The 9,388-nt window shown below is 41.6% G+C and overlaps 1 pseudogene; it reads left to right on the plus strand.

Annotated features, from left to right (window-relative positions):
• Nucleotides 1–3,951: 3,951 nt before the first annotated feature.
• LOC127486363 (cyclin-dependent kinase 14 pseudogene) lies at nucleotides 3,952–5,103 on the plus strand (annotated as a pseudogene).
• The last annotated feature ends 4,285 nt before the right edge of the window (nucleotides 5,104–9,388 follow it).

Genomic DNA, 9,388 nt, shown 5'->3' on the forward strand with positions numbered 1-9,388 from the left:
ATCCTTCATAATTTGAACTGGGATAAGTTTATATGTGAGTGTAGCATATATTTGCTCACACGTTTCTGTGTGATTTTTGTCCTAAAGAAAAGTGAATTTCACAGAAATTTATGGGCACAGATCATTCTTATTTCCAAATGAAGCCTTGATGAATATATTATGATAGTGAATGAGATGTAGAAGATCATAGGTCTTGGATTTTTAAAAAATATCATTGCCAAAGAAAGATACTAAAAAATTTCACTTGAAAATATAAAGAATATTTATATTTCTTAATATAGAATAAACACTCTTCAGTGGCTTCTTGTTGCTTTTGGCAAGGAAGAGCTGCATGATCTAACCCCTTCCTGCCTATGCAGTCTCATTTTTCAAATCCCTCTCCACTCTTCTCTAGCCACATTGACCTTCTTTTTGTTCCCTCAAAACCTATCTCCCTTATGTCCCATGCACAATGACTTATTCTGCCTCAGCTGATCCCTACGAATTCCAGTCTCAAGTAAAGTGTTATTTTGCAGGGACTTTTCATTTGACCACACAGTTAGCTCTTCTTACTGAGCACTCCTGTTAAATCTTGTAGTTTCTTTCTGTACAGTAATGAAAATTAATATCATAGGGTAATCACAACCTTTTCTTTCACAACTGCTAAAAAATGTACTGGTTTTCTTATTCCACTTCTACCTCCAAGGAGGATTTTGGTCTATTTTGTTGAAAAAATGATACAGAGAAGATATCAGGGAGAGGGAAACAGGATACATAGAAGTAAAGAGGTGATGAGGCTAGAAGTCGAGATGCTTCATGGGTCAAAGGACTAAAGCGAGCAGCAGAAGAGGGGACTTTTGGAAGTGTTGCTTGCTTAAGGATAGGTATTGGTTTCCATTGTTCGATTGGAATTACCCATCAGCTCCAGGACTGCTTTCTTTGTAAGAATGCTGACACTGGATCACATTTGTGCTTGTGTAGCAGTTCTCTAGGTACATCGTGTTTATAATTATACAGCAGTTTGTGTAATTGTCTCCCTCCCCTCCCCACAAGGCCACAGAGGCAGGAATCCTGTCTGTCATGTTCTGAGCTCCAGCTCCAGCACATAGTGCAGGTAAACACTCAAGAAGTGATGACTGACTGACTACATGAATGACTGGATGAGTAAATGATTTTTTTTTTTTTTGACAGGCAGAGTGGACAGTGAGAGAGAGACAGAGAGAAAGGTCTTCCTTTTGCCATTGGTTCACCCTCCAATGGCTGCTGTGGCCGGCAAGCTGCAGCCAGTGCACTGTGCTGATCCGAAGGCAGGAGCCAGGTGCTTCTCCTGGTCTCCCATGGGGTGCAGGGCCCAAGCACTTGGGCCATCCTCCACTGCACTCCCTGGCCACAGCAGAGAGCTAGCCTGGAAGAGGGGCAACTGGGACAGAATCCGGAGCCCCGACCGGGACTAGAACCTCATGTGCCAGTGCTGCAGGTGGAGGATTAGCCTATTGAGCTGTGGTGCCAGCCAAGTAAATGATTTCTAATCTCTTCATATCAGCCTTGGGCTCAGTGATGAAATTATCCTCAGTGAAAGGTCTCTAGAGGAAGGTGTTCTGAGCTGGTTTCCAAATGCCTGTAATTAAAAACTTTTAAAATATTGTTGTTTTTCTCACCACATTCCTGAGCTGTTAAGAGGTGCAGGGGTTGAGTACTGATATGATTTATGTAATCGAAGTGAAACTGCCCATATACTTACATTCTTTTTGAAGTATTTTAAGATCTTTGCTAAAATAATTTTATCTTGGTATAATGTTCATTCAGAGTTTCTTCAAATTGAAGAGAAAACTAAAGCCTGGGAGTATGTATAATTCCTGTCCCTTACTGAGAACTGACTTTAAGCCTAGCAGTGCAGTGCTTGTCATATTAAACACCTAAACAACATTTTGAGACAGGCATTACTTCCTAATTTTATCAACTAGGAACCTAAGGTTGAGTGACTTGCCTATGGCTTTCATGTTAGGAAAGAGTGGAGCTGGGATTCAAACTTGAGTCTAATGTTAATGCTGTTGAGACACAGATTTTGTTTTAATTTTGAGGAATAAAGCACCTGATACATTAAGAGTTTATAATATCAGATATGATCTGACAGTCTTGCTCTGCCCTCTCTTTTCCAGAGATTACCTCTAACCCTTGTCTCCTGTCTACAATGCCAATTCTAGAGCTAAATTATTTTTCTTCTTTTTTTCTTTTTGACAAGTAGAATTAGTGAGAGAGAGAGAGAGAGAGAGAGAGAGAGAGAGAAAGGTCTTCCTTCCATTGTTTACCCCCCAAATGGCCACTATGGCCAGTGCTGCGCCAATCCAAAGCCAGGAGCCAGGTGTGTCTTCCTTGTCTCCCATGCAGATGCAGGGCCCAAACACTTGGGCCATCCTCTACTGCCTTCCCGGGCCACAGCAGAGAGCTGGACTGGAAGAGGAGCAACCGGACTAGAACCCAGTGCCCATATGGGATGCTGGTGCTGCAGGAGGAGGATTAACCAAGTGAGCCACAGCGCCAGCCCCCAGAGCTAAATTCTTAATTACTACAGTGCCAGATGTAGAAAATTTGCATAGTTAATACACTTCCCAAGTAGTTGTGTTAGTTGAGTAACTTGGTAGAAGTTTATTTTTTACCTTTCTTTTTAAATTTTTCATGTATTTATTTGGGGAGGAGGGGACTAGCACACTCATCTGCTGGTTCACTCCCCAAATGCGTGCATGAGTGGATTGGGGCTGGGGCTGAAGTTTGGAGCTGCGAAGTCAATACAGAACCCAACTACCTTGAGACATTGCTGCTGCTTCCCAGGGTCTGCATTGGCAGGAAGCTGGAATCCGGAGACCAAGCCAGGAATAAGCCCAGGTACTGTCATATGGAAAATGGGCATCCTAAGCAGTGCTTTAACTGCTTGCCCAAAGGCTTGCTCCTGACATAACTTAAAGCAGCACAAACAATGTCATCCAGGAGTTCTTGATTTTCATTTCACGCTCTCTTCTAATCATCTGGTTCACCAACTGCCTGTTTTCACAAAAAATACATTTTGACTTTTGAAATTTACTCCTTTGTGTTATTAGCCCTCCAGGTTCATCTTCAAATCTCCCTCCTCAAGGAAAGGATCACCAATTAATCTGTAACAAAAACATTTAAGTGTAAGGCAGCCATAAATTGGTCCTAGGAGATGCCATATTGCTTTATGTACACATGTGTGCATGCGCGCACACACACACACACACAATGTCAATCCTCATTATTTGTGCTTTTTATATTCTATGATATTGGTGCAAACTCTAAATTATTGAATACAGAACCTAAGAGAAATACAGAAGAAGGTTCCTTTGAGCTTCTGGTAACATTTTTGTCCACGGCTTTTGTTTGTTTCTGTGTTGTTGATTTATTAACATTGAACTCAGGGTCAACAGAACTATGACGCATGGCCAAACAATGCTTACCTAGCACATGCACTTTGTGAGGCATATCATAGCTTTTGTGCACTTAGTAGTTGGCACTTTAACACTTTATTTGAGGGCCATTTTAAACAATGTAATCGCCCAACAAGAAGCACACAAATGTAAAATTAAGAAGACTGAGAAAAGAACATTTGTTCACAATTTGACAACTGAGGAATGAAGGCAGGATGTCACTTGTTCAACTCAGTGGTGGGTGTGTGCATCAGGCAACTCAAATTTTTCACTATTTTGTGCGTGCCCCCAAATGGCCACAGAAGCCCTTGAATAATCATCGTGGAGTAGAAATAAATTTTGATGAGCAGGTGAATTTGTAAATATAAACTGTACAATTAAATATGATTGATTGGCGGCAGAGCCTGCACGGGCCTCTCGCCTGCCGAGCCCTGCGCGTCGCCGCCGGCCGGGGAGGAGGCGGTGAGGAGGCGCGCCCTCGCCTTGTCTGCGCTCTGCTCTGGACCAGTTTGAGGGAAGTTGCTCAGCCCCGCGTCGTCCAGATGTGCGACCTCATTGAGCCGCAGCTGGCTGGAAAGATCGGCAAGATGAAGAAGTTGAGGAGAACTTTGTCGGAGAGTTTCAGCCGCATCGCTTTGAAGAAAGACGATACTGCCTTTGATGAGATATGTGTCACCAAGATGTCCACACGGAACTGCCAGGGGATGGACTCAGTGATCAAACCCCTGGATACAATTCCTGAGGATAAAAAAGTCAGGGTTCAGAGGACACAGAGCACTTTTGACCCGTTTGAGAAGCCGACGAATCAAGTAAGGAGGGTGCATTCTGAGAACAATGCATGCATTAATTTTAAGTCCTCCTCTGCTGGCAAGGAGTCTCCAAAAGTTAGGCGGCACTCTAGCCCCAGCTCGCCGACAAGCCCCAAATTTGGAAAAGCGGACTCATATGAAAAACTGGAAAAGCTAGGGGAGGGATCCTATGCTACCGTGTACAAAGGGAAAAGCAAAGTAAATGGGAAGTTGGTAGCCCTGAAGGTGATCAGGCTGCAGGAAGAAGGTACACCTTTCATGGCTATCAGGGAAGTGTCTCTGTTAAAAGGACTAAAACATGCTAACATGGTGCTGCTTCATGACATCATCTACACCAAGGAGACACTGACACTTGTGTTTGAATATGTGTTTCAGGATTCATACTCAAAACATCAACTACATCTGCCAATTACTTCAAGCTTCTAGCACACTGATTTATGTCAGTACATGGACAAGCACCCTGGGGGGCTGCATCCAGAGAATGTGAAGTTATTTTTATTTCAGTTGCTGCGAGGGCTGTCTTACATCCACCAGCATTATATTTTGCACAGAGACCTGAAACCACAGAACCTTCTGATAAGTGACACGGGGGAGTTAAAGCTGGCAGATTTCGGTCTTGCACAAGCAAAGTCCGTCCCCAGCCACACATACTCCAACGAAGTGGCTGCCCTGTGGTACAGGCCTCCGGATGAGCTCCTGGGCTCCACAGAATATCCCACCTGCCTTGACATGTGAGGAGTAGGCTGCCTCTTTGTTGAAATGATCCAAGGAGTTGCTGCTTTTCGGGGAATGAAAGACATTCAGGATCAACTTGAGCGAATATTTCTGGTTCTTGGAACCCTGAATGAGGACACGTGGCCTGGAGTCTGTTCTTTGCTGCATTTTAAGCCAGGTATGTTTCACTGACTGCAAATTGCCTGTACACAAGGGTGGATGCACAGGTGTTCCGCTCAAGTCACACACTGCCTGGGGAAACCCTGGCTACTTGTGCCACTGTGTATCGCATCCATGTGTGGAGCTGCCCTTTCCATTTTCACAGTTCATTCGTGAGTCAGGAAGACAGACTCACTGACATCCCTCCAAGACGGTGTCAGCATGTCTACTTGGATTTGACTGCTCATGCAGGAATTCTGTGTCGTCATCAGTTAGCTTAGCATCCACGTCTGTCACGAATGATAAATTGGGGTACTACAATCTATCTGTGTCATGTCTGATAATAATATACTAGGAGAAGTTTCAAATTGTAAAAAAGGAAACCACATTTTATTGGAGTTTGTACAGCATTTGATGCTTTTTAAGGTAAAATATGTAAACCTCTAAACTGGCAATCTGAGAGAAAACGTGAAACTTTAAAAAAAAAGTATGACTGATTGTATATGTTTGCTACTAGTTAATACTTGTTGAGCATGTGCTAATGGAATCTCCTTGTGTGTGTGTGCGTGTTTTTTTTTTTTTTTTTTTTTTTTAAGAATCTAGAGTTTTCATTGGCTTTTTCAGTAACTAAAAGTTTTCATGATTCACGTCCATCTCCTCTGATGTATTTTGGGAAGAAGAAAGCTAGGTGCCTTCATACATCTTTTATTTAAAATTTTTTAGGTAATGGGTCCCTGTTTTACTCTGGAGTTTCAGCAGCAAATTATGGTAATAAAAAGCAAATCCATGCAGTGTTCTCTTTTGGCATTATGCCACAATGAAATCTTCCAAAATGCTGCCAAAAGGTGAAAACAATTTTTGGAAGATAGTTAACATTTTAATATTATTATAATTAAGACTTTTATTAACCTGTATAATACCCTGGAAAAAGGAAACTGTTCTGAAAGAAATTGGTTCTTGCACTGATTACATGGAAAAGGATTAAGTATTGTAGTACTTTATGTGAAATTTTTAGATAAAAAATAATTCTTTTCACGATGCTTTTAAAAAATCTATGTAACCCAAAGTTTTCCCCAATTTTAATTTTATCATCTATACATGAATCAGTGAAACATCCTGTTAGGAAGCAGGTAAGTACACATGAGTTAAATGGAGCTAAATGAAGAGACTGTTTAGAAAGACATGAGTATGCTTATGGGAACCAACAAGAAATGGTAACCCCCTAAGGACTGGCATCACCGGCAAACTGTCGCAACCCTGAGGTCCAAAGTACAAATGGAGGAAGCAGCTTTGTAGGAGCTGGTGAGAGCTGTCGCCATGGCACAGGACCATTCAGCGGAAGTTCAGCCATATGTGGAGTAACACATGCATTTTCAAGCCAGAGCCTGACAGGGAGGAGGAGGAAGTTAGATAGAAAGACATACAGAATGCTCCCCCCGATTTCTTCCTCCTTTAGCTCTTTCTGATCTGCTGACTGTGCTTCCTGTAAGGGAATAGGTCTGTAAGAATAATAATCAGTGCCGTGTATAAAAGTGATTACAGTCATTTGAACAGGTCCATATCTCAGTCTTCTTTGCTGATTAATTAATGCCTGTTGCAATCATTAGAATTATGATTGTGTTATGCATTAATATTCATAACCTGGATGCAGTTTAGTTTTCAAATGAAAATTTCAGATACATATTTCTAGTTTTAGAATATATTATCTACTTTTGGTTTTTGTTGTTTACTTATCCCTGAAAATGATGATAGTTTTAAATAGCCATGTTAGTATTAAACATAGCAGAGGTAGAAGAAAATTCTCCTAGTCTCCATGAGTTGGCCACTAGGATGAATCTGTTGGGTTTCTAGCTTTGATCCCTTATCCTCCCACTTCAGGATGTTAACTAGAGATTGGTGGAATTAGTAATGGATGAGTGTTGCTATTTCAGGAAATTTTCCACAATTTCTCTGTCCTCAAATCATTCTGTCATCTGGTTTTTGCCATCACTTCCTACATGAAGTGAAATTCCCACCACTAGAGAACACTCTTTCGAATGAGAAATGAATGAGAAAATTGTATGCCCTCTTTCTAGAAGGAAGCCCATGGTGTGAACTAGGATGAGAGTGAGACCTATTTACCTTCTGTTATTACCCAAGAGTTTTATTTCCTTTCATAGGACTTGGTTTTCTTTTGGCAGGCACTGCATGATGAAGCAAATGTTTAGGGATCTTGGACAGGCAAGTTTTAATGCTTGAGACAGAGAGAATAAACACATATGACTAAGCCAAAATGAGTTGGCAGTGTGAGTGGCCCAAAGAGTTATAGAAAAGAAGACTGAGTATGATTTTTTTCACATGCATTATTACATTTTTCTTCCTTGATCCTTATCACCACCCAATGGATTAGACAGAAAATAGATTATTTCTTTGTTAAAGGGTCAAAGAATAAAAAACAAACCATACACAGCAGAGGTCCATGTAGGCCTTAATAAAAAAAAAAAAAAAAAAAAAAAAAAAAAAAAAAAAAAAAAAAACAAGAAAAAAAACAAGAAAAATAGCCCAGTAGGGTAGGCCAAGAACAAGAAACAGTAGATCTTCCACATCATGTTTGTGTGGCTAAAGGTAGACCATTTTGCTTTTGTGGTTCATTTCCTTTTCCTCCTTGTAGATTGAAAACTCTGAGAAATATGCAGTGAAAAGTCCTGGAAATCCTTTTTTAAGAATTTGTGTAAAATATTTGTAACCCAGCTTTCTTGTCCTTTGAATTAAGACTCATCTAATGCTTATGTTTCTTTCTCTCACTTACGCAAAGTAAAAGCAACAAGAAAAGCCAGGGGAGTACTGGGAAAGAGTGTCACTGAGGAGAGTTGGAACCCAGGCTGGGGTGTGCTCAGGACCAGCCTAACACTCCAAGAGCCTCTGTTTCTTTATGCCTGGATTTTATTACTCTGAGCTCTCCAGAGGAACAGAACCAAAAAATAGGTAGGTAGGTAGGTAGGTAGGTAGGTAGATAGATATAGATAGATAGATAGATAAATCAGAAGAGATGTGCTATGGGGATTGGCTCACCCAATTGCTGAGTTTGGGAAGTCCAATAATATGCCAGAAATACCAGCAGTATAATTCAGTTACAGTGTGAAGGCCTGAGAGCTAAGTGAGTCAATGATTTAACTCCCAATCAGAGACCAGACACCTGAAAACTGGGGACACAGTGGAAATCCTGTAGTCCTAAGGCTCAAGAGCTAGGAGCTCTGATGGGCAGGGCAATAGAGGATGGATGTTCTAGGTCAGGAAGACTGAACAAATTCATGCTTCCTCTGCCTTTTTGTTCCATTTGGGCCCTCAGTGAACTGGTTGATGTTAGTGCCTACACACATTGGGGAGGACAAATATTTGTACAATAAGTCACTTTATTGATTCCAATTCTAATCTCAAAGACCCTCACAGGCACAGCCAGAAATAATCTGGGCCCTACTAGTGGGGTGATCAACCACTCTGGTTTTCCCACTCTGGTTTTTCACTCTGGTTACCTGAAGAGCTTCCCAGAATGTGGGAGTTCTCACACTAACACCAGGAAAGTCCTGAGCAAGGCAGGATGAGTTGGTCACCCTGTTCTTCTATGTTCTCTCTTCCCACAAGCTAATTTCCAGCTTCCCATCTGTCTTTAGAAAGGATGAGTGTTTCTTCAGTAAGAACAATGTGCATTTCAGCTTTCATTGGGGGCCTTTTGCATGGAAAACGTGTATCTTTACACAATAGCTGTAGGTGAGGTGAGATGCTCATAGTGTGAGACCATATCAGGAACCGAATATGTTCTAGGAAATAGCAGATCCTACTTGAGGTTCAGGATGACAAATACATCAAGAGGCATGGTGATGGAACTGCAGGTATTGTGTAAACTGCTATCTTCTTAATACCCCTAATCTTCACTCTACAGGCATGAAAATCTAAATTCACATAAGTTAACTCCCTCCACTGAAAGAGGCAGCAGGGTATAGGAAAGACTGACCCAGCAAAGACTTCAGTGAATGAGGAGAGCGCTTTGGAAGTGAGCAGTTGTTTGGAATAAGCATAACACAAAATAAGATCAGTTTTGGCTGAGCCTCCAAAGCTGAGAATAAAGTGGGGACTGCTCAGTCACTGCCACATACTAAAGGAGATACTGAGTTTCCTGTCCAGGACATGCTACATGGAGGTCAGGGAAGCTAGGAGTGAAGATTGCTTTGGGGTGATTGTGAGGTGAGTAACCAGTCTTTCCACAAGAGAAAGGTTGTACAGTTCACATTGTGGTCTAGGTGAGAGAGG

This window comes from Oryctolagus cuniculus, chromosome 8, assembly GCF_964237555.1.
Source record: "Oryctolagus cuniculus chromosome 8, mOryCun1.1, whole genome shotgun sequence".
Lineage (NCBI taxonomy): Eukaryota > Metazoa > Chordata > Mammalia > Lagomorpha > Leporidae > Oryctolagus > Oryctolagus cuniculus.